Source organism: Equus caballus, chromosome 1 (assembly GCF_041296265.1).
Source record: "Equus caballus isolate H_3958 breed thoroughbred chromosome 1, TB-T2T, whole genome shotgun sequence".
In the NCBI taxonomy this organism is placed as follows: Eukaryota; Metazoa; Chordata; class Mammalia; order Perissodactyla; family Equidae; genus Equus; species Equus caballus.
The window spans coordinates 151,619,767-151,643,827 of record NC_091684.1 but is presented as its reverse complement, the minus strand read 5'-3'; the positions used below and the strand labels follow the sequence as shown (position 1 = coordinate 151,643,827).

Sequence of the window (24,061 nt, the reverse complement as noted above, 5' to 3'; positions counted from 1 at the left end):
CTGCACACAGTTGTATATCTTAGTTGCAGGTCCTTCTAGTTGTAGGATGTGGTACGCCACCTCAACGTGGCCTGACAAGCTGTGCCATGTCTGCACCCAGGATCTGAACCCTGGGCCTCTGCAGCAGACCACACAAACTTAACCACTCGGCCACGGAGCCGGCCCAAAGAGAGTAAATCTTAAGTGTTCTAACCACACACACGAAAATTGTAACTGTTTGAGGTGATGAATGTGCTAACTAACCTTATTATGGTAATCATTTTGCGATAAATACATATATCAAATCATTACATTGTACACCGTAAACTTATACAGTATGTCAATTTTATCTCAATAAAGCTGGGGAAAAAAATCAGATGTTTCTTGGGACCGGCCCGGTGGCACAGCGGTTAAGTGCACACGTTCTGCTTCGGTGGCCGGGGGTTCACCAGTTCGGATCCTGGGTGTGGACATGGCACCATTTGGCAAAAGCCATGCTATGGCAGGCGTCCCACATAAAAAGTAGAGGAAGATAGGCACGGATGTTAGCTCAGGGCTAATCTTCCTCAAAAAAAAAAAAAAAAGATGTTTTCTATGCTTATATAAGCAAATATTTAAATATGCAGAAAATGTCTAGGAGGCTATACATAGTGATGTACTGGTAAAAGTTTAACAACCAGCTCTCTGGGAAAAAAAGCCCTGATAGGTGGTGTTTGCCAATTTCCATGGTGTAAATCCTCCTGCCATGGCTGATTTCAAGCTATCAATGTATAGATGTTGAACATGGATTTGGGAAGACATGCACACAATTAGCTCACTGTGCTGGTGTGGGCAGGCTCCAGCACACCTCTGTGCCTCTGAGAGGTGAGATTTTGAGAAGACTTTCATGTTCTACCTTACATACTTCTGTGTTTGTTTGCATTTTTTACAATAAAATTGTATCTGTTGTAATCAACAAAAAGAGTAAAAATGCCAATTTGGAAAAGCAAAGATTTTTAAAAATAAACTAAATACTTATATTATCTCAATTTCATTTATGTATATATCTAAATATAAATATATTTATGTATCTATTTGTATATATATATTTATATATAAATTTATAAATATAAATATATACTTAGATATATATGTTCCTTTGAACAGGAAAATGTCTGAAAGGAAAAAAGCAAAAATGTACATAGTGGTTATAGCTGAGCAATGGAATTCTGGGTGATTTTACTTTTTGTTTTACTTTTCAATATTTTCCATGTTTTCTACAAATGCTTGTATAATTCTGTAATGCTTTTATATTCAGAAAAGACATCATTATAAACAAAACACTTAGGCCTGCTGTCACTACTTACAAGGTTATTTCTTCTCTTTTGGATTGCTATTACTGCAATCAACGTGTACGACTATCATAAAATAAGCAGGTAAGTGGATAAGCAGAATCTTTTATCTTTTTCCCCTCTCTTAAAGGTAAAAGAAGAAATTAGTCTATATTTATGTGGCCCATGATCTTGAAGCATATATACATATTTCCTGACCCTTAATGGAAAAATTTCCCAGTCACTTACTTTATCAATTACTGCCATATACCCCACCCCAATTTTCTCCCAGATTATTGTAACTGCCTTGACCTTCTCTTTCTCTCTCTATTTCCATTTCTCGCCTCAGTACAGTCCATACTGTAATTAGAAGAGATTAGGGAGATCTACCTGCATGTTGCCAAAAGATTAATCATCTTAAAATAAGGTTTTTCTTTCCATTTTGCTCAAAATGTTTTTTGTGTTTTTTTGAGGAAGATTAGCCCTGAGCTAACTGCTGCCAATCCTCCTCTTTTTTTGAGGAAGACTGGCCTTGAGCTAACACCCGTGCCCATCCTCATCTACTTTATATGTGGGACGCCTACCGCAGCATGGCTTGCGAAGTGGTGCCATGTCCGCACCGGGGATCCAAACCAGGGAACCCCGGGCCTCCAAAGTGGAACGTGCGCACTTAACCGCTGCACCACCAGGCCACCCCTGTTCAAAAGTCTATAATGGCAGGTTGCAAAAGAATGTTTACAGCATGATTGCATTTCTGTAATAATTATATCAACGTATTACTATATGCACAGAAAAAAAATCTGAAGAATATACCAAGTTGTTAGCAAAACTTCCCTCTGGGAGTAGTGGAATCATAGGGAAATTTTACAATCTAATTTTTATTTTATTTTATTTTTAAAAAATTTTTTGCAGGGAAAGATTCACCCTGAGCTAACATTTGTTGCCAATCTTCTTTTTTTTTTTTCCTCCCCCCTAAAGCCCCAGTGCATGGTCGTATATCCTAGTTGTAAGTCCTTCTAGTTCTTCTATCTAAACTGCCACCAAAGCATGGCAACTGACAGACGGGTGGTGTGATTCCACGACCGGGAAACCAACCCCAGCCACCAAAGCGGTGAGAGTGCCAAACTTTAACCACTAGGCCCTCCGGGCTGGCTCTCTACATTCTAATTTTTGTGTCTCTAAAATCTTTTAAGAAAAGCTTAGGGGCTGGCCCTGTGGCCAAGTGGTTAAGTTTGAGTGCTCCGCTTTGGCAGCCCAGGTTTTCACTTGTTTGGATCAGTGGACGTGGCACCGTTCATGGCCATGCTGAGGTGGCGTCCACATGCCGCAACTAGAAGGACCCACAACTGAAAAACATGCAATTATATACTGGGGGATTTGGGGAGAAAAAAAGCAGAAAAAAAAAAGAAGAAGATTGGCAACTGTTGTTAGCTCAGGTGCCAATCTTTAAAAAAAAAAAAAAGAAAAGCTTAGATTACTTTTATACTACAAGAAGAAATAACAGTGAGGAGGGAATTTTTTACTAAATTCCCACTGCTCAGAGGATGAAATCTAAACTCCTCTCCTTTTGTTGAAATGCCTATCTTCAAAATCTACCTATTCAATAAAATTCACCCAATCTATTCCAGCTCCCTCACAGATTACTCGCTTTTCTGAATTTCTACAGCACTTCCTGACTTTGGCACTTATCTTTGCATTTTATCATACATTGGGTGATAACACTATATAAACTGTTTCTCAATTATAGATACTTAAGGGTGGAGTTTGTGCTTATTCTTTATGTCCCCCAAAGTCTCTAAATAATGCCAGACACAGAGCAGATAGTCACTCAATGTTTATTAAATTGTTTTGAAACCCAACATCTAAGGAAATTGAAAAGGATACGAAAGGTTGTTTTCTTAGAGACATCCACAGGAAAAATCTATTAGGATGAAAAGAAAGAATAAAATGGAAGTTAAAAATATATATATATAGGCAAAAGAAGGGGAGCAGTAAAAAGAAAGTATAGCAACATTTGAAATAGAAGATTCTGTATTAGTCTCCTGTGGCTACTGTAACAAATTATCACAAACTCGGTGGCTTAAAACAACAGAAAGTGGGGCCAGCCCGGTGGCACAGACGTTAAGTTCGCACGTTCCACTTCTCAGCGGCCCGGGTTCCACGGTTCGGATCCCAGGTGCGGACATGGCACTGTGTGGCAAGCCAAGCTAGGTAGACGTCCCACGTGTAAAGTGGAGGAAGATGGGCACAGATGTCAGCTCAGGGCCAGTCTCCCTCAAAAAAAGAGGAGGATTGGCAGCAGATGTTAGCTCAGGGCCAGTCTCCCTCAAAAAAAGAGGAGGATTGGCAGCAGATGTTAGCTCAGGGCTAATCTTCCTCAAAAAAAACCCCAGAAACTTATTCTTTCACATTTCTAGAGGCCAGAAGTTCGTCAGTTTCACCGGGTGAAAAAAGGTGTCATCAGGGCTGTGCTCCTTCCAGAGATAGGGATGATCTGTTTCTTGCCACTTTCAGCTTCTAGAGGCTGCCAGTGCTCCTTGGCTTATGGCCACATCACTCCAATCTCTGCCTGCACGGTCACACTGCCTTCTCCTCTTCTGTGTGTCATATCTCCCTCTGTCTTCCTATTCTAAAGATACATGTAATTGCATTTAGTGCCTACCCACATAATCCAAAATAATTTCTCATCTCAAAATCCTTAACTACACCTACAAAATTCTTTTTTTCTATACAAAGTAACATCCACAGAGTCCTGGGATTAAGACATGGACATCTTTTGGGGCGTCATAATTCAGCCTACCACAGACATATGCCAGAAAGAATTCTATTAATATAAAGGAAAGCTCTTCATGGTCCCCAACCCTGCCTTCTCCATGCAGTTCTTCCAGTTTCAAGGCATGATACAGAAACAGAAGCTTAAAATTCTTTTAAACTGCCAACTCTAGAAACTTGTTGCAATATCTGTCAGGACACTAGGGACAAACAGAGGTCTTAAAGCAGTAGGATAAAGCATGAGAAGAAAAGCACCAAAAGTCCATATTTTTGGCTACTGAACACAACAAGTTTAGTAGTTACACCCTAAGGGAGTGAAGCACCCTGAGACTAATTTGGTGGAATCATTCATTGCACATCTATGGTGTGCTACTATCACACGTAAAAGAAGGATACAAAAGAGTTAGAAAACACCTCTGAGTCAAAGAGTTTTCAATCTAATGATTGCCCTTGCAATAAACAGTTAAATGGAGAAAAAATATGACAAAGCAGCCTAGATTTTTGATAATGCCCTACTTTGGAACAGATTATGAGAATCAAGGCTAAGACCAATGCAAAAGAAGCAGGTCGGTCTATGGTAGCTACACAATTCCTTTGGGGAGTGAGGAATTGGGGTCATCTCTCTGCAGGTGGAAATATGATTTTATTCACTATGCAAAGTAATGCATATGTTCCAGAGACAATGTCAATATTTAATCATTTCAAAAGTTAGAATGGTGTACCATTCGAGCAGGATAAAAATATAGGCTTCCATAGGGAAATATGAATTTGCTTTGAGAATAGATTTTATCTCTTGGTATACTAATACGACCTATTACATCCTGTTGGGAGAAAGATAAACACCTTCACTTTCTTGTCCTTTGATGATAAAAGTAAACATCTTTCTCTTCTATGAAGAAGAAAATTTAGGTCTCATACCAGAAAGGACTACTAGGAAGTTTAATTGTTTTAAAGAGTGTACTATGTAAAGAAAAATTAGTATAAAATATATAAGCCTTTATCATGTTTCAATTAAACAAATGTGTAGAGCCCCTACTATGTGCAAGGCCTCCAGGAAATAAAGAGATGAGAAAGAAATGTACCTGTTCCCAAGGAACTAGTTTCCAGTCTCCTAGGAATGATAATTAGAATACCTCAGAAAAGGATGCATACAAAGTTCTATGGGGGTCCAGAGTTGGGGATATTGGCAAAGGCTTTGGTGGGAGGTAGCATGTGAAGTGTACTTTGCAGAATGTACTTTGATCTTTGGAGAAGCTGTGAGAGGATGGACCAAGCAGAAGCACCAGCATGAGTTAAGGCACATGAGTAGAACAGGTTGGGGCACATTTGAAGAGAAGTGAATAATCCATTCTTACTAGGATCTGGGGTCCATACAGCTTTAGGACATTTGAAGTATCTTCCCATGGGAAAAAGTCTAGCAGAAAGTTAGAGGCAACTTAGATTCCATTTAAAGTAACTTTGGGGGCTGGCCTGTGGCCTAGTGGTTGAGTTCAGCGTGCTCTGCTTTGGTGGCCCAGGTTGGGTTCCCAGGTGTGGACCTACACCATTCATCAGTGGCCATGTTGAGGCAGCAACCCACATACGAAAGAAGAGGAAGACTGGCAGAGATGTTAGCTCATGGGGAATCTTCCTCAAGCAAAAAGAGGAAGATTGGCAACAGGTGTTAGCTCAGGGCTAATGTTCCTCAGCAAAAAAAAACCCACCAAAAACACAAACAAACAAAAAACCCCAAAAAACTAACCTAGAAAGATTAACAAAGTTCTGACAGGAAGAGGAAAAAGGAGAGAGGGAAAGAAGTTGGAAGTGCTGTAGCAAGATACCCTTTCCCCAAATATACATGCCCATAGCTATATATTACCCTGAAAACCCCACTGAGAAGAATGGTGAAAAAGGGGAATTTCCAGCTGAGCAAGCTGTTATGTGTTGACCTGTGTGAGCCCTACTGGTTCTGGGAGAGGAGATGGCGGCCATCATAGAGAAGGAATGGGCTGAGCAGGTAACTTTGGCTCTCCTGGCAAACACAAATTTAACAGACATGATGACAGAAGTAGATCTAGCCAAAAACCAAAATGGAGGTGAATCACAGAAAAATGATTCTATTAAAAATGAACTAGGGCCTGGCCCCGTGGCTGAGTGGTTAAGTTCGCGCGCTCTGCTGCAGGCGGCCCAGTGTTTCATTGGTTCGTGTCCCGGGCGCAGACATGGCACTGTTCATCAAACCATGCTGAGGCAGCGTCCCACATGCCACAACTAGAAGGACCCACAATGAAGAATATACAACTATGTACCGGGGGGCTTTGGGGAGAAAAAGGAAAAAAATAAAATCTTTAAAAAAAAAATAATGAACTAAAAAAATGAATTAATGGTCTGCCACTTCTTTCTCCACCTTCCCATTCTCTTCCCGCCCCTTCCTGCATATCAGTCCAAAAGCCATTACATGGGGCCAAGCAAGGTGGGTGCCTGGGGTAAGAGTGTGGAGCCATGGGGGTCAAAAGGTGTGAGGAGGGCATCTGGATAAGAGGTCAGCCTAGTGCAGGTGTCAGAGCCCAAGAGGGGTGAGAAGGGCATCTATGTGGAGGGTGGCTTGACTGGGATGAGGAGGGTGTCCTCATAAGAAGGAGGATACCAGGGTGGTATTCTGAAGAGAGTGAGAATGGAGTCCTTGCAGAGGGGCAGCCTGGCGCCAGGCATTGGAGCCCAACGGAGGGGTAGGACAGCTATCCACATGGTGCAGAGGATGGGAAGAGGAAGAGAGGAGGTCTAGCATGGTGCAGAGATCAAGCTGGGTGAGGAGGGCATCCATGAAGGAAGGCCAACTGGCACGGAGTGTCACAGTCAGACCAGGGTGGGGAGGGTGACTATGCAGGGGGTGGTCCAGCTTGGGCACCGGAGCCCAAGCAAGATGTAGAAGGTATCTGGGCAGAGCAGTACCCCAGTGCAGGGTGAGGAGGGTGTCCACACTGGGGGGAAGGGGCAATCACAGGAGTTTTTTTATGTATAGAAGGATTGATCAAATAAGTAGTCATATTAAGGATATTAGGAGTCAGGTTTCTTACTGGTAGAGATGGTAGTTACGTACATGAAAAGTGAAAAAACTAGAATGAACAATTGCTGTTGGATTGGAATTGGAGGTATCAGAGTGAACTCATGATTTTGAATATATACACAGATCTTCTTTGATATGATGGGGTTACATCTTGATAAACACATTGTAGGTTGAAAATTTCGTAAGTTGAAAGTGCATTTAATACACCTAACATACATCTAATCTTAGTTTAGCCTACTTTAAACATGCTCAGAACACTTACATTAGCCTACAGTTGGGCTAAATCATCTGGCTTAAAGCGTATGTTATAATAAATTGTTGAATATCTCATGTAATTTATTGAATACTGTACTGAAAGTGAAAAACAGAATGATTGTAAGGGTATCAGTTGTTCACCCTCATGATCGCATGGCTGACTGGGAGCTGTGGCTCTTTGCTACTGTCCAGCATCGCCAGAGGGTATCCTACCACATATCGCTAGCCTGGGAAAAGGTCAAAATTCAAAATTCAAAGTATGGTTTCTACTGAATCTGTATCACTTTCACACCACCATAAAGTCAAAAACTCATAAGTTGAACCATCATAATCGAGGACTGTTTGTAGATATAGAAATAAATATAGATGTAAATGTGTGTTTGTATAAACAATACATAATTTTATATATAAATACACATATATGTGTATTTATGTGCATACGTAAGTGTATTTCATATAGTCCCTAGCTCTGTCCACTGAAAGGGCCTGAGCACAGTGACACCTCAATAGCAAAGAGTACACCTAATGCCAGAGATACCGGTTTCTAAATGCCGTTCTCCACCAAAAGGAAATGGAGTTTCTTGGAGAAATGGCTGATTCCAGGGCTGGGGCAGGGAAAGTACAAAATAAGCCTGGACTATCTTGCACAGCAAGTAATGAAGGGTAAAAAGAATGACGGAGATATGTCAAAAGGATTAAGCATTTGAAGGGGCTCCCACTGGCCAAATGTGGAACAGTTTGAGTGTCAAAATAACGAAAGTAATGGATTATAATCCATTGAATAAAATAGGAATTCCTTAGCCAATATGGATGTAAATAAATAAAAGAATACATAGGAAATTTGATGAAGAATGAGATATTTACATAGCCTCATTTCCCCCGAAAATACTTAATTACAAACAGGCAAAAGAGTAACTTTGCAGTGGAGGCAGACACCACCTTAATCGAGCTAACATCACCAGTGATGGGACAAATTGAAGTCATATGCCACCTGATAGGATGCAACGAGAAGAACACAGTGTCACTTCTCTAATAGTTCTGCCAAAGATGTATAACCTGAGCCTAATCATGAAAAAAATCTCAGAGGAACCCAAATTGAGGGACATTCTACAAAAATAAGTGGCCTGTAATCTTAAAGAGCGTTAAGGTCATGAGAGTAAAGGAAAGACTGGGGGACCGTTCAAGATTGAAGAAGACTGAAGAGACAACTAAATATGATGCATAATTTCTGCAAAGGATCCTTTTACTACAAGAAAGACATTATTGAGACCGTTGACAAGATGTGAATGGGATCTGAAGATTAGATAGCAACATATCAATGTAAATTCCTGATTTTGATAATTGTGCTGGGCTTATCTGGATGAACATTCTCATCAGTAAGAAATACACACTAAAGTATTTGGGATGATGGGGCATTTTCACAGTTTAGGCTCTGCAGGAAGAAGACTCTGAGTCAGAGTTTAGTGTCCAGGATGTTTATTAGGAAGTGCCTTTGGGGTCAACACCTGTAGAAGGGAAGAGAAGGAAGCAGGTTTAGACAGAAGGAAAAGCAAGCTGCATGTAAGGAAGCCCCAGCAGCCTCAACTGACCCCATGAGGAGCTCTGGAGCTGAAATGGCCTTTCAGCATTGTCCCAAACCAGGCTGAAATGGCTGGGCTTTAAAACAATGCCTTGATTGGTCATTGGATGTGGGCTGTCCCCCAAAGGGCATGGGCTTTAGGAGCTGATAACTGAAGGCTATCTGCTGATAGTACGCCAAGTAGCTGGAATAAAAAGTCATTCTGCAAAGGGAAATCTCAGTGGCTCATCTCCATATTTGTTCCCTTTGCTGCTCTTAGATCCACATCTTTGTGTATGTTGAGGAGTAGCTTCTTCCAGTTTCTGATGAGCCCCTCCTCCTGGGGAGGCTTCAAAGAGGAAGGTTTGTAGGACAAACTACAGCCCTCTCTGCTGTAGCTGGTCTTGGAGCTGCAATAGAAACTCAGCTTCCTTCCTTGACCATTCTTTCTAAACTCCTCTCATTCTCAGCTACCACTTCTCTCGGCCTCAGTGTCTTACCTGGGGACATGATCTAGATTCTCATCCCAGAGAGATCTGAGTTCCTAGTCACTATATCCTTGCTGCATTATCCATTTAGCATCGCAAGTGGGCAAGGGAATAACAAGAAGCATCCACGTAGATATCTGGGTGCTGAAACATCATTTCCTACCCCGACTGGATAACAGCAGACCTAACTCACTCTGATGAGCAGAGTTAATACCCATGCCAACATTTTTCTTCTACTTTCAGCCCATTTTTCCCTGGATGCTAGGAGCCCAGAGTGCCCAGGCAGCAATTCTGGCTAGTAATCCAAAGGGACTTTTGCTGTATCCTCTGGTGGAAATATTCCCCTTATGGGAGCCAAGTCCTCTAACCCGGCAGAGTCCGGAACAGCAGGAATAGGAAGCATAAATTTCCCAAGGGGTCATCGGGAGTGCTGATAAGCAGGACCACTCCTACTTTCATATTTTGCTTCTCAGAACCATGTATTCTTCCTCTTGGGGACACAGCACCATATAAAGAGCTTTGATTCAATGTGTTTAATGTGTTCTGGAGGATGGCACTCACAGAGTGTTGCATCTGAGCTAACACTTCAGCTCTGCCTTCAACAAAGCATTCCAGTGCTCTGTCAGGCCAGGAGCTCTAGGGTGCTGCAGTGAGTGATAGGACCAGTAGACGCCCTTGTCATGGGTCCACTCTCATACCTTTTTTGCTGTCACTTGGGTCCCCTAGTCTGATGCAACGTTATGTGAGCTCCCCCACTGCTGGATTAAACATTGTATAAGCCCAGGGCGTGAGACCTGAAGCTAAGACATTTAAATCCTTACCCTGAATATGTGTCCATTCCTGTCAGAATGAATCACTGGCCCTTTCAGGGCAGAAGGGTTCCAAAGTAGTCAACCTGCCACCAACTTGTTGGTTGGTCTCCTTGACGAATGGTGCCATATTAGGAGCTCAGCATTGATCTCTTTTGCTGTCAGGTTGGACATTTGGCAGTGCCAATAACTCAATCAGCTCTGATAAGTGGGAACCTATACTATCAGGCCCAGAATAGCCTCAGTCTCTGCCACCATGGCCACTTCATTCACATACTCTGCCAGCAATGGTGTGGGAGGTGGAGTCAACTGGCTGAGTAATTTACATGAGGGATTTATACCTGCCATTTTGCTTTCTTTTCTACATGCCATGTCCTTTCTGTTGTTCCTCTATTTCTATATTGTTGCCTTGTCTTGTGTTAAAAAGATATTTTCCAATGTACCATTTTAATTCCCTTGTCATTTCTTTTACTATATATATTTACTATATTTTACTATATATATTATATATATATATATATGAGTTATTTTCTTAGTGGTGGTTGCCCTGGGGATGACAATTAACATCTTAATTTACAACAATCTAGTTCAGATTAATATCAACTTAATTTCAATAGTATACAAAAGCTTTGCTCCCAAATAGTTCCATTCCCTTCACCCTCTTTGTTTTCTTTTGCTTGTACAGGCTGAGTAGTACCTATATTGGCTACCCATCTATTTTTCAGCAGGTGACACCATGTTTTATTAACTATCTCCATACCGCTCTGCAGGTCAGGTGCCCCTGATTGCCACTTTGATCTTGCCACTCATGATCATAATTGTGTCCACATGGTTTCTGAGTGTTGCGTGATGCCATATGGCTCAATTATTTTGGGATTGTATTATCTCCATCGCTAATAAAGAGCTCAGTTTTATAGCAGCATCTCTTACCATCAGTCCAGCCTGCAAAAGAGAGCCACCACTGAACTTCATAATGATTCTGGTGCCCCTTCACCAACACATTCTTTTTTTTTTTAATTTTTATTGAGTTAATGATAGGTTACAATCTTGTGAAATTTCAGTTGTACATTATTGTTTGTCATTCGTGTTGTAGGTGCACCCCTTCACCCTTTGTGCTCACCCCCCCACCCCACCTTTCCCCCCGGTAGCCACTAATCTGTTCTCTTTGTCTGCATTTTTAAATTCCTCATATGAGTGGAGTCATACAGAGATTGTCCTTCTCTATCTGGCTTATTTCACTTAACATAATTCCCTCAAGGTCCATCCATGTTGTCACCAACGCATTCTTTATTGCTTTGGTAGATGGTGTATCCTCCAGGTCCTCTCATGGAACAGTCCTCACCTGGGTTGTGCTGTCATTTAACCCTAGTTAAAGATTTAGAGGACAGGAGGGTAGCTGGGGAAGATCCTGAGGGGGTCACATGCTGTTTTGCAGGGAGAGGCCTTGGCACTGTCTCAAGCAAAGGGAGTGTGTAGCTCTTAGCAGGGGAAGGTGGCTCACTCCTGTAGGCTCAGAGGGTCAAGAGAAATCTGGGAAGAATTCAAGAGTTTGGGGGGCATTAACTCAGATGTCCCCATCCCATGTGTCAGAGTCGCATTCTTTTCCTCCACAGCCCTGTCCTTGGCAGAGGAGACTTATTTTAGTTAGTAGTTTTACCTTCTTTGGAGCTTGGCTGCATAGTTCGGTCTGGTCCTCAGCTTTCTCGGCCCTCCCGCTGCAGGTTATGGAAGCCTCTTCACATGCCACCAAAGAGACCCTCTGGTGTTCACACTTTGCTTTCAGTTGCCTGCTAGTCACTTTCTCAGCTTTCTGTTTTCTTTTCCTAGAGCTTCAGAAGAGCTAAGCACTAACCATCCTATCCCATTGTCCTTATAGTTACTATTTCCTCCATATGTTGCACCAGCTAATACATTCTCTTTCACGAGTATACCGTCCCAATTCACCACTGGTGAAAGTTTTAATAACTGGACCACCACCTTGTGCCAAGGACTATCTGTGCTCCATCTATGACTGTGACAAGGTCCTTCTACCAGCTGGGTGGTGAGTGATCAGCTCCAAAACCCCATCTTATCACCTGCTTTCTCAGAACTCTCCTGGCTCCAACTGTGGCAGTTTGAGTTTTCCAGGAAGCAGATTCTGTGACAGACTTTAGTGTTCAGGATAATTATTAGGGAGAGCTCTTGGGATCAATACCCATGGGTGGGAGGGAAAGAAAACAGGATTGGGCAGAGGGAGAATCTGATCTGAGATGCAGGCTGATAAGGCCTCAGCTAACCCCACTGGGAGCTCTTGAGCAGAAATAGTCCATTGAAGTTGTCCTTCACAGGGCTGAAATAGCCAGGCCTTTCTATCCTTGCCTTGCTCAGCCATTGAATTTGGGCCACCCAGGAAAGGAGCCTCTCCTCAGGCAAGGTGGCTGTCTGCAGATGAGGCAAACCCCGAAGGAAATGACAGCTGACAGCTGTGTGCTGAGCACTCTCCCCACGGCTGGGCAACAAGTCCTTCCTTGAAGGGCATCTGGCCAATGCATCTCAATGTCCACCACAGGTATCATGTCAGCAACTTCCTGTCAAATTGCTCAGGTGAAAAAAAAGTTCGTTGTGCTATGTGTGCAACTTTTCTGTAAGTTTGAAATACTTTCAAAATAGAAAACTTAAAAAAAAAATAAACATACTTACATAAATTAAATGTGACTAAGGAGACACCTAAAAAAGAGCCTCTTGTTGCTGACACAAGGAAAGAAGAATGATGTTGAGAGACAAAAATTCATTTGAATGAGTAAAATATGGATCACCAGAAGAATTAGTGACAAGGCAAGTTGAGGCTTCATCCTTGCTGACACAACATACTTCAGAACAGGGCAAGAACAGAAATGCCTGTTTCATCAGTTAGACTGGCCTTTAATTTCACCTCACCTCTTCTGAGTAGGTAGTCTTTTATAGATTATCTTTAATAGTTACTGTGTCCTATCTCCCTCCTCCTTTTGTTCTTTTCCTCTCCAAGGCCATCATGGAACTCAGAATGTGGCGATGCGAGTCTCCGCTCAGCTTCCCCATACTGGGATGAAGATTATTTTTAGGATTAATCTCTGAGTCACAGAAGGAGGAGGGAAAGAACCATTTTCATCTCTTCCTTTTCCCTCCTTCATAACCTGCTGCACAGCTAAATCATTTTAAAAATTTGTCTTTTTCCCTCTTCCCCAAGAATCATTTGCTTTCTATTTTTCCTTCGGAGATAGTACTTATAAACCTTCATCAGAGGCTTTTAAACACAGAAGAAGTTTTTCTTTGCTGAATGGACCACAGGCTAAATCAAAGGAGATTGCCTTAAGCTGCTTTCATGTAAGTAAATCTATTTATTATAATACTGCTTGTTGGGCTCCGAGAGGTTGTATATAGTTACTCCTCATCCCCTTCTCGCCATCCTCTCAGCTGGGCCCTGCTCTGGGCTTTCCCTTCTATCTCTCCTAGGCTAAGGGTAGAAGGCATTCCTGCTTTCTGTGGGGAGATGCAGGCAGAGATTGCGTTCTGCTCTTCTACCTTTGCAGCCACATGCTTGAGCATGTCTCATGCTTCACTATTTGACTACGTTTCTTTGAGGGATAAATAAGCACAGATACAGTGAACGCTACACTTTTTAAAAAGTTCCTACCAATGTACACATTAAACATTGGAAAAAAAAGCTCTACCCAAATAAATTATCGAGAAAGTTCTATCTTGGATAAAGTAGGCACTTAAAGAACATCAAAGGAATGAATTGAATGAAAGAAGAGAGCTGGCTTAACTTCAGGAAACCATGGTTTAAACAGGTGAGCTTTGGATGGAAATATTAATAACACCCTTTATTTATACAGTCGCTTAGCCTTTTCAGAGTGCTTTCACACACATCATCTCATGTAATTCTTGGAATAACCCTGCAAGGGAGGTGAGGCAGGTGGTATTTTTACCATTTTAGGAATGGAAATTAAATGACTTGCCTGGAATCTAACAACTACTGTGTCAGAACTGGGGCCAGTACCCAGTCTACTGACTACTGTTGGTGCCAGGATACCAGATGGAGTCTTCCTGTTTCAGAGTGGAGCCCTCAAGGATTACCTCTGGGGGACTTGTCTTCTTTAAAACTTTTACGGACTGTCTGAAAGCAGGCTCATAGAAGAAAAGTCACTGGGCTGAGATGTCCTTAAGCTCTCCAGAGTAGAAAACACCCAGCAGATGGATCTAAATGCAAGAAAAGATAAATTGTGCAAAGCTATGTGAGTGGACAGAAGTATGGCAAATGAATTTCATTCTGTGCTGATTTTGGATAATGCATTTAGGATTGTTAGTCTGAGGTACACTTAAAAGAAGATGAGCTGGGAGTTATGTTTTATTCTAAGAAAGAGAACCATGAGTTATTGTTGACTATTTCCTAAAGTCATATAACAATAAAATGCTAGGCCTCATTGCCAAGAACATGGAAAACAAAACTGAAAGCATTGTTTTGTCCTACATTCAACATAATGGTAGTGAAGCTATACCTGGAATCATGCATCTAATTCTGGCCTGAAACCTTAAAAAAAAGAGAGCCTAGTAGATACACCTGGTCATAGAAAAGGGCAACTAAAATAATCAAATAGATTCTCTAAGAAGAAAGTTGCTTTAAAAATAGGATTAAATAAGTGGATATTTGGAGGAAATCCTTATTCACCTTTCTGAAGTTTATGTCATAGAGGGCAATTACAATATTCAAAAGCACTTCATTTTCAACATTTATTGAGAGAACACTATATTCAGCACTACGCTCAACACTAGAGTTAATGAATAAAACAGAGAAGTTCACAATCATTGTCAGAGAATACCAGACTGGATGAATCTTTAGTCCAACTCAGCACAGCTTGTCTGGTGTTCTTCATGGACTGGCATCTGGTTGAAGGTGCAGACTCTTGGGTTTGGGTGGTGCATGCTGGTTGCCAGAGACCAGTCATCCCTGGAGAACCAGCAATCAAGTTCTTCAAGTTGCAAATCTGAAGGACTGGACTCTTCATACCACCCAGTGGATAAAGGGAGGTTATTAGTATTAACACCCCTCTCATTAACGTTTAGTTGTTTATCTGGGACTTACAGATACCATCCTTCTCTGTGGTCTCAGCATTTCTGAGAAGGTACAGAAAGTACAGGAAAGGTACAGAAAGTCCCTGTATGACCGAGTTATGTTCCCCAAACTTGATTTCTAACTTGGTTGTTTGAAACTGAAAATGCATTTTCCCCAGAGAAACAATGTGACAAATACTGGTTACGTTCTCAGGCCAACTCTCAGAAACCCATTTAGCCCACATGCAGCTGACTAGGAGAGGATGAGAACCGTGACCCACACATTCTTTCTATGGGCAAATGTGCCCCAGCAGGGGAACAAGATCTTCCTTCCTCCCCCGCTTCCTACCTCCATGAGTGTGGAAGCCAGTGTGTTTACTACGGGAAATGCAGTTCCTGCACGTGGGCGGCTGGGCCCTGCTCAGCCTTGGACGCTTTATCCTTGAGGAAAGAGAATTCTTCGCCTCTCCTGTCCTAGCTCTGGTAGTGGAGGCGGGGAGGTTGGGAGTCTTTCCCTGACCCACTTTCTTCAGAGTAGGGCTGTTGGGACTTCGTTGGGGGAAGTTCAAAGCTGGCTACATAATTTCTGGGGCCCTTTGTTCAAAAAGTAGAAAAAATGCTGCTAAGGTACTAAAATATAAAGCTTTTTTCCTTTCTTCTGGCGTCTCTCTCTTGACTTCTCATGGTGTTTATTATTATTATTATTAAACACTAATTCTTTTTTTTTCTTTTTAAAGATTTTCTTTTTCCTTTTTCTCCTCAAAGCCCACTGGTACATAGTTGTGTATTTTCAGTTGTGGGTCCTTCTAGTTGCCGCATGTGGGACACCGCCTCAACATGACCTGACGAGCAGTGCCATGTCCATGCTCAGGATTCAAACTGGCGAAAGCCTGGGCCGCCAAAGCAGAGCACATGAACTTAACCACTCAGCCACAAGGCCGGCCCCTTGTCATGGTGTTTTTAATTTAGATAACTATTATAACCAATAGTTCTAAGTAAGGAAAAATAAAAAATTTAAGTCGTTAGCATGAAGTTTATAAGTAATTTTTATATGGTGCAATGCCAATTTGGAACACAAATATAAGAGCATTAAACTCCTATGTGAAATGACCAAAATGACAATTTCTAGTTTGTAGCTCAGACATGCATATATATTTTCTTACCAGAGCAGTGGAAACACAGCAGAAAATTAACTTAGCCATTATTATTTCATTTCTTGATACACATTCTACCAACACTTTCTACCCTTGACTTGCTGAGGAGTAAAAAGATGGAAAGGAAAAGAAAATGTTTGGGGCCGGCCCTGTGGCTGAGTGGTTAAGTTCATGCCCTCTGCTTCGGAGGCCCAGGGTTTCGCTGGTTCGTAATCCTGGGCACAGACATGGCACCGCTTGTCAGGACACGGTGAGGCAGCATCCCACATGCCACAACTAGAAGGACCCACAACTAGAAATAAACAACTATGTACCAGGGGACTTTGGGGAGAAAAAGGAAAAATAAAATCTTAAAAAAAGAAAGAAAGAAAATGTTTTCAGCATAGGCGGTTGGCTAATACAGGGAAGTAATACAAGAAAGAAAGGATCTGACAGAGTTCCTTGGTCTTTTGTGTTTCTTAGAATGCCATTGCCCTCTTTTTGCATTCGAAGCAAAATCTGGTTCCAATGGAAAGCAAGACCTCTCAGAGCTGTCAGCACCTCCAATTACTCAGTTGTAGACATAACATACCTTGTACTTATTTGCTTTATTTCACTGAACTGCAGCACATTGTGGGTCCACCAGAATTCTGTGCTCATTGGGCACTGAGAACCCTGTATGTGAATGGGGTGGTAAGGAACAGTGGACGTGACTATTGTGCCTATCTCCTGCTCATACGCATGCTCCACTGTCCAACAGCACCACTAAACATGAGTTCAAAGATAAAATTATCAGGAACTTCAAGATGGCAACAGTAGAGTATTAAACCAAGCATGGGGTGTTTCTGAATCTGGGGTCCTGTGTAATGCCCTGGGTATGGGGGTGGGTGAGAGGGGCTAGAGGTCTGTGGCAGTGGGGTGGGCAGTCACAAGGACAGAGCTTCCCAAGGTGGGTAGATGGATCTTAGGCCTCCTGAGGGCCTGGCCATTTTCCCTGCAGGGCACCAAAACTAGGTCATTGCTAGAGACAGTGATAGCTGCAGTCAAGGCTCCAGAGGTGGATACCAGCCTCTGGGGATGGTGACATCTTCAGGGAAGGGTGTTCCAATGGTGGTAACTACCAGCTGGCAAAATATTTGTCAAACAGAAGGCAAGAGTTGGGATTGTGGGAGGCAGACCTACTAAATCATATTATATACTAGTTGATAACCTGATCACTCAGAAACCAATGTAAACAAATCTTCAGCACAAGTTTACTTAGAGTAACAACAGTGGTTACCTTCTTTCTCAAAGGATAGTGAGCTTGACTATTGGAGAGCAGAGGGGAGGGGAATGACCTTGTATAGTGAAAGCTACTTTGCCCCCACAATTCAAAATATTTATCACTCCCTGTAGATGGGACGAGGGACAACATGTCCATTCTTTCCTTTTATTTACTGTGGTCATGTGGCAAGAGACCCAGGTTGTTCTCAAAAACTGAGGATGGTTATAGAAGACTGTGCTCTCGTGAGATTTAAAAAAATAGGAACTATCTCCAGAAATTAGGAGCATCTGTTCTCCTCAGGCTAACGGGGCCCTCGAGAGAGAAGGACAGAATGCAAATGAGAAAACCCTTGGAATTTCCCTAAAGCCAGAGAGCGTCACTATCTCTGTGCTCCTCTGAACAAGTTGGTTGGGGGGAGGGAAGCTACAACTTTGTATTAATAGTTTAATTCTACCATTTCTACTAATTTATCCTGCTTCCAGAAAATACTGACTTTCAAGGCAGATAAATTAGAGAGAGGGTACTTTGATTATTTAATTATTGGGTTTATAAAGTTATCCCCATAGGTATTTCTCAGTACATTTAAGTGTTTAGTTACACACCCATTATTCAAAAACTGTACAGATTTTTGTTCCAGAAAGCAATTTCATTACAAAGAAAGCCAAATGTTGTCTAAAACATTTAAGTAGCTTGTTGCAGCTTTTCCACAAAATCCCATGTATCATAGCCTAAGAGAAGGATACAATGTTTATAAAGTGTTTACCTAAAACAGCCCTACTTGGTAGGAACTTGACAAATGATGCTATTACCATACTCCCAACGGGCAAGCTCTTTGTTGCCCCACCAAGTTAAATGTGGGATCCTTGATTCTCATTTACAGGCATCTCCCACTTCAAAAAGCGTTCAAGTGATCTGCATCTCATCGAATTTTCATACAGCTTAGATGGTTTTTGACTGAAAACATCCTCTTTATAATCTTTAACTATACTCAATTCTCATTATTTGCAGATTCTGTTTGCGAATTTGCCTACTTGCTAAAATGTATCTGTAACCCCTAAATCAATACTCATGGCACTTGCACAGTCATTTGTCAACATGTGCAGAGTGGTGAAAATTTGAGTTGCCCTATGTGCGTGTTCCCATTGACAAGGAACAAGGCAATACTTTGCCTTCTTGTTTCAACTCTCGTACTATGAACAAGTGACCTTTTCCTGGTCTATTTAGTGCCATGTTTTTTTGCTTTTTTGTTGGTGATTTCACTGTTTAAAAGGCCCCCCAAGCATAGAACTGATGTGCGGGCTACCGTCCCTGAGCACAAGAAAGCTGTGATATATCTTTCGGAAAAAATATGTACGTTAGATAAGATTCATTCAGCATGAATTATAATGCTGTTGGCCATAGTTTGATGGTTAATGAATCAACAATATATATTAAATAAGGTCTTTAAATAGAAACAGAAGCACACATAAAACGAGGTTAAGTATTGACTCATTGGCAAAAATGCTCTGACTTGCAGGAACCAAATCCTGTATTTCCCTAGGAGTGATGGTTCGGCCTCCACTACTTTGGAGTTCATAGTTACTTTTTAGAACATTACCACAAGCAATGAGAATCAGCTGTACTTGGGAATGAGTTTCTTCAGTGGAAAGTTGTATTGTTTACAAATCAAATTACAATGTGTTCTTTTAGAACCATGTCTGGGAGAGCAATCATTTTAAATTAAGAGGATAAACACAGACACATAGAAGCTTCAAGTTAGAGAAGACCTGGGTTGTTATCACCTCCCTGGTGGCCTCTTTTCCCCCCAGCAATTCCTTTGATAGTATCCCTGACAGGTGCCCATTGTTTTCTGATTGAATGCCTCCAGTGATGTAGAGCTCACTTCACCAGGAAGTCCTGTCCACTATGGCTCAGTTCCAATATCCAAAACTGTCCTTTCTTATGATGAGCCAAAACCCGCCTCTCGATAACAGCCCTTCCAATGGCCTTAGATCTGAACTCCAGAGCAACATGGGATAAGTCTGCTCTCTCCTCTCCATAACAACCTTTGGCAATCTCTTTTATGCAGGTTAAGCAGACCCGATTCCCTCATCTTTTCTTCAGAGAGCATGGTTTCCACACTCTTCCTGGTTCTCTTCCGAACAAATTTTGTTATGTGTGGTAGCTCTTTTTATGTGGTATCTATATTTGAACACATAAGTTCAGAAATCTTGAGCTGAATAGCACAGGTCTGGTACCCCTGTGACCAGCACATTCAGCACCTTGGTTGTTATCACCTCCCTGGTGGCCTGACTTCATTAACACAGTTTACATTTTCCTAGTTTTTTGGTGGCTGCTCACACTGCATGAATATCTGTAACTTACCATTACATTATCAGGTCAAGCCAAGTCGCCCAAATCCTTGTCATGAAAATGATTTTTCTGAACAATGACACTATATTTTATATTTATTGCAGCCAAAAGTCATCTCTTTTTAAACAAACATGATTTTGAATAATTATTGTCATCTATCATATTCTGATCTCTGCGAGTTCTGCATCTTCTTTAAATTTGGTAAGTATCAACTCAAAACATTGATAAAAATATTACTCAGGACTGGACAAAAGGGGAAAAATCTGTACTGCTTTTCTTAAGAATTCTAGGCCTCAAGATGTCACTCCATTAACCAACCTTTCTTTGCAATAACCTAAACTCACATCTCTCCATCTTATCCACAAAAGTGTCTTGACTTTTGAAATGACCAACATCTTTGTTCAGCAATGTAATAATTCTATCAAGAAAGGAAGTGATATTTCTTTGTAATGACTTACTTGAAAAGAATCCATAATGATTCCTATTAACTGTTAGATTTTCCCTAACACACGGTTTTCAGTGATTTATATTAGAAAATTTCCAGGGAGTGGCATCAAGCTTAGTGGTCTATATTTCTAAAATCTGTTTTCCCCTCCATCTTGAAAGTCACAATATTGGCAGTTTATCTTCATAAGAAGATAGTAACCGAATTGTAAAAAAACCAGTAGCCTAATGAGAGAATTTAAACTCAAATAGGCAATGAGGGAGCAACTGGGTGACTGAAGACTTACCCCTCGCTTGTCTAAGCATTCACCAAGTCTAGCTGATTCTGCTCCACAAATACTGCTCATGCTGTCATCCCCTTTCGGTGCCTACCAGAGACACACTCTCTCTCTCAATCTCTCTTTCTCTTATGCTTAACCCAGAGTTTGGGTTGGGTTTTCCGTCACTGGGACAGAAAGAATTCTGACTTACACAGGAAAGGGTGGCTCCTTAAAGGACCTCAGAATATTGTTACCAGAATAAGGTAGATTGGATGCAGGGCAGACAAAACAATGGATTCTCCTACCCTCTGTCTCCAACTTCTTGCTCATCTAACCTCTCCTTCCTATCCATGCCTGAACTACCGTTCTAAAATACTAGTTGTATAATCTAAATTCCTCTGCCTTTGGCACAAACCCAAAAGTTTTGGCATCCAATCAAGGCCTTCTCAATCTGGTGCTAACTTGTCTTCATTCCCCCAGGCCTGTCAAACTTCTCCCGTTTTCCAAAGTGTGCCTGACACATTCATGCCTTTGTATATTCTACTCTCTCATCCAGAAATGGCTGTGTACTTCTGATGGAATCAAGCCCAGCTCAGACACTCTCTCTTTCATTTGAACCTTTACCCGATGTCCCCAGACCTCAATTGTTTCTTCCATCATAGTCTAACAAGAGCAGGTAATTTGCATCTCTGCTCAGGAAGCACTCATCTCATGCTGCCTTATGGAGTACTTACCTGTTCCTCTCCTGCATTCCTCCACTACAACAGTGGCTTTCCAACTCTTCTACCAATAGCATAGCTCATAGCAATGAGCAATAAATAGAAATACTTTTACATTGTGATCCAATTGGCACATTTATACATATCTTACATTTCATCAGTTTGAAAAAGCACTTCCTCCATTTTAATCTGAAATCAGGATGCAGCAATAGGGTATCATATTTTGATAGTTTTCGCTTTCTTAATAGTACACAAAATAACGGCGAGTCATAACTGACATTTTAGATTTGTTGAAATGTGGCCCGTAATCAAAACAAAAGTTTCACAAAACAGTGTTTACTCTTTGTTATGGACGATGTTCTCTAGTTTTTTGTTCTATTTCATTAAGAAAAAATGCAGGTCATAATCCATCAATATGATCTCACTACTCACTAATGGATCATAACCTGCAGTTTGAAAAACTACTGAGACCTATTTTCGGCCACACAATAGGATTAAGAACTAAGACTGACTACAATAACATGACTGTACAACTCCACTGGCTGCATAAACATGACTTTAATTCCAAGAAATTCTTGCCAGAGAAGTTGCAAATAACTTAAGTGCAGCTTCAAGAACTTCTTCAAAGTCCACTTATCTGAACAACAGACTACTGACTGACCCAGCCTTCGTCAGGGTAAACAGCCCCCCCCTCAACAAGATTACTCTTTTGGGTTTATTGAACAACTGCTTACTCTTTTAGGCTTGCTTCAAAACTCTCCCCTCCCTGTGTCCACTCATCCTAAACTACTATATCACAAATTTAGCCCAGTCTCAACCATGCTCTTTTACTGAGAGACCTGTCTTAAACCAGATCCCCTGAATCTTATAACTATCCTACCCTTGACCTTCCTCTTTGAGACACTACTGAGACTGTCAACATAGTGGTCTCTCTTACTGCTGTAAGCAATAAACTTGGCTTTGATTGATCAACAGGTTATTTTGGTGGTCTCTGCTGGACCTGTGCTTGTGATTTATTCCCCCCCCCCCCCCCGGTGATCAAACATTGATGGATGGGGGAGGAAAGGTGTCTTAGGAATCTGAGGGGAGCCTAGAGCAGGGCAGTAGGCATGGATAGTGGTCACAGGTAAGGAGATCTTGTTGCTTTTGTCTGCATCCACAAATTAGAAGCCTTGCAGTTGGAACATGCCTCTCCTCTGTCTTAGTTTTATCTGCTCTCCGTCTCCTCTTCACGCCTGGTACTGAAGGTATGATTTTAAATAGAAAAAATAAACATTCACGATCCATACCAACCACTTAACTTCAAGCCACTACCTTGGTCTTTGAAGTGGCCTTTGCCTCACACTTGAAGCTTAAAGATGGGCATAATAATGGATAAGGGGCGGCCAAACGTTTGGTTCTCATCAGGAATGGTGATTAGTCATTGAAAAAAATGTTGACCCGCGTCTCTAATTTCATAAATACCTACATAAATTTCACATAAACACTGGAAAGGCTCCGCGGACTCAAGAAGCCATGATTAATAAAATAAGTTTGCTTTTCATCCACGTGGGCCCTAGAAGGCACCAATCTTTGTTGCCCACTGCATCTCACAGTACCTCCCTTCCCAAATTCTGCGCTTCAGTCAAAGTGGCCTAGTCCCAGTTCCTGCAACAAGTCAGGTGCTCTCCTCCTCGTCGTTGCTCACACTGTTCCCGCCGCAGGAACACCCTCCTCCTCACCTCCTCCGGTTATATCAGCTCCTTCTGATACAGCTGAAAGGTCACCCGTGGCGACCTCCCTTAGAAGCCTTCCTTCATACCCGCGGGCAGATTTAACAACCTCCTTAGCACCTGGCCTCTAACGCGTTTGCCCTGTACGTCGGCTGTTGCCTTCTAGCCAATCCATCTTCAGCTCCAGCCTTCTCGTTCCAGGCCCATTTCCGGGGACAGGGACGAAGGCCTATTCCTCCTGGACTGCCAGCGCCTTGCACGTAGTAGGTGCGCAGGAAACGCTCGCAAGGAGTTGGGTCGCTGTGCTCCAGCGCGGGGACAGGGAGCATAGCAGAGCGGTCGCGGGTCCAGCCTCCGGAGGCGGCCCCAGCGCCCGCGCGCCCTCCGCCGCCCCCGCGGCCCGCGGAGCCCAGTCACAGGCTTTGGAAATTCCGGCGCGTGCTGGCGCGCGGGGCCGGGCGGGGGCGGGGGAACCCGTGGAGTGAGCCTGTGACGTGCGGGGGCGTGGCCCCGGAGGCCCCGCCCCATCTCCCTCGCCCTCTCTCTCGGGTCGGGGTTACATGGCGGCGACTGCGGCAAAGCGAGAGCCTCGGAGACGCCGCTGCCGTCAGCACAGCCGGAGACCTGAGCCGACCCTGGGGGCTGTCCGCGGGCCCCGCACTCCCTCGATGAGCCGGAGGAGTCCCGTGAGTGTGTGTGTGTACGTGTGCGGGGCGCCGGCGGGGCGGCTCGGGAGGGCGCCGCGGCGGGCCCGGCGGCGGCGGAGCCGGCTCCCTCCTCCATTGTGTGTGACCCTCCGGCGGCTGCCGCTCAACAAAGGCGCTTTTGTTCCGTCTCCCGCCCGCCCCCTGCTCGCCAGCCGGCCTGCCCGCTCGGGCCTGGTGGGCGCG

General features: G+C 42.7%; 1 protein-coding gene and 1 long non-coding RNA gene across 6 annotated transcripts in view; one reads left to right on the top strand and one right to left on the bottom strand.

Annotated features, from left to right (window-relative positions):
* The first annotated feature begins 13,104 nt into the window (after window positions 1–13,104).
* MAPK6 (mitogen-activated protein kinase 6) overlaps window positions 13,105–24,061 on the top strand; it is a 45,323-nt gene continuing 34,366 nt past the window's right edge. The window contains exon 1 of one of the 4 annotated variants that reach the window (XM_070236446.1): window positions 13,105–13,559. The gene's annotated coding sequence lies outside the window, so the exon portion shown is untranslated. Of the gene's footprint in view, window positions 13,560–23,081; window positions 23,872–24,061 lie in introns of those variants that run through there. The other 3 variants (XM_070236454.1, XM_023617312.2, XM_023617327.2) reach the window with 3 other exon arrangements.
* LOC111767751 (uncharacterized) lies at window positions 14,029–23,298 on the bottom strand. 2 transcript variants are annotated; one of them, XR_011426500.1, is made up of 2 exons: window positions 23,181–23,298; window positions 14,029–14,435 (listed from the first exon to the last, which is right to left on the bottom strand). It is a non-coding gene; the product is annotated as an uncharacterized lncRNA (long non-coding RNA). The 2 variants fall into 2 exon arrangements; XR_011426499.1 differs by lacking the exon at window positions 23,181–23,298 and adding an exon at window positions 15,056–15,186.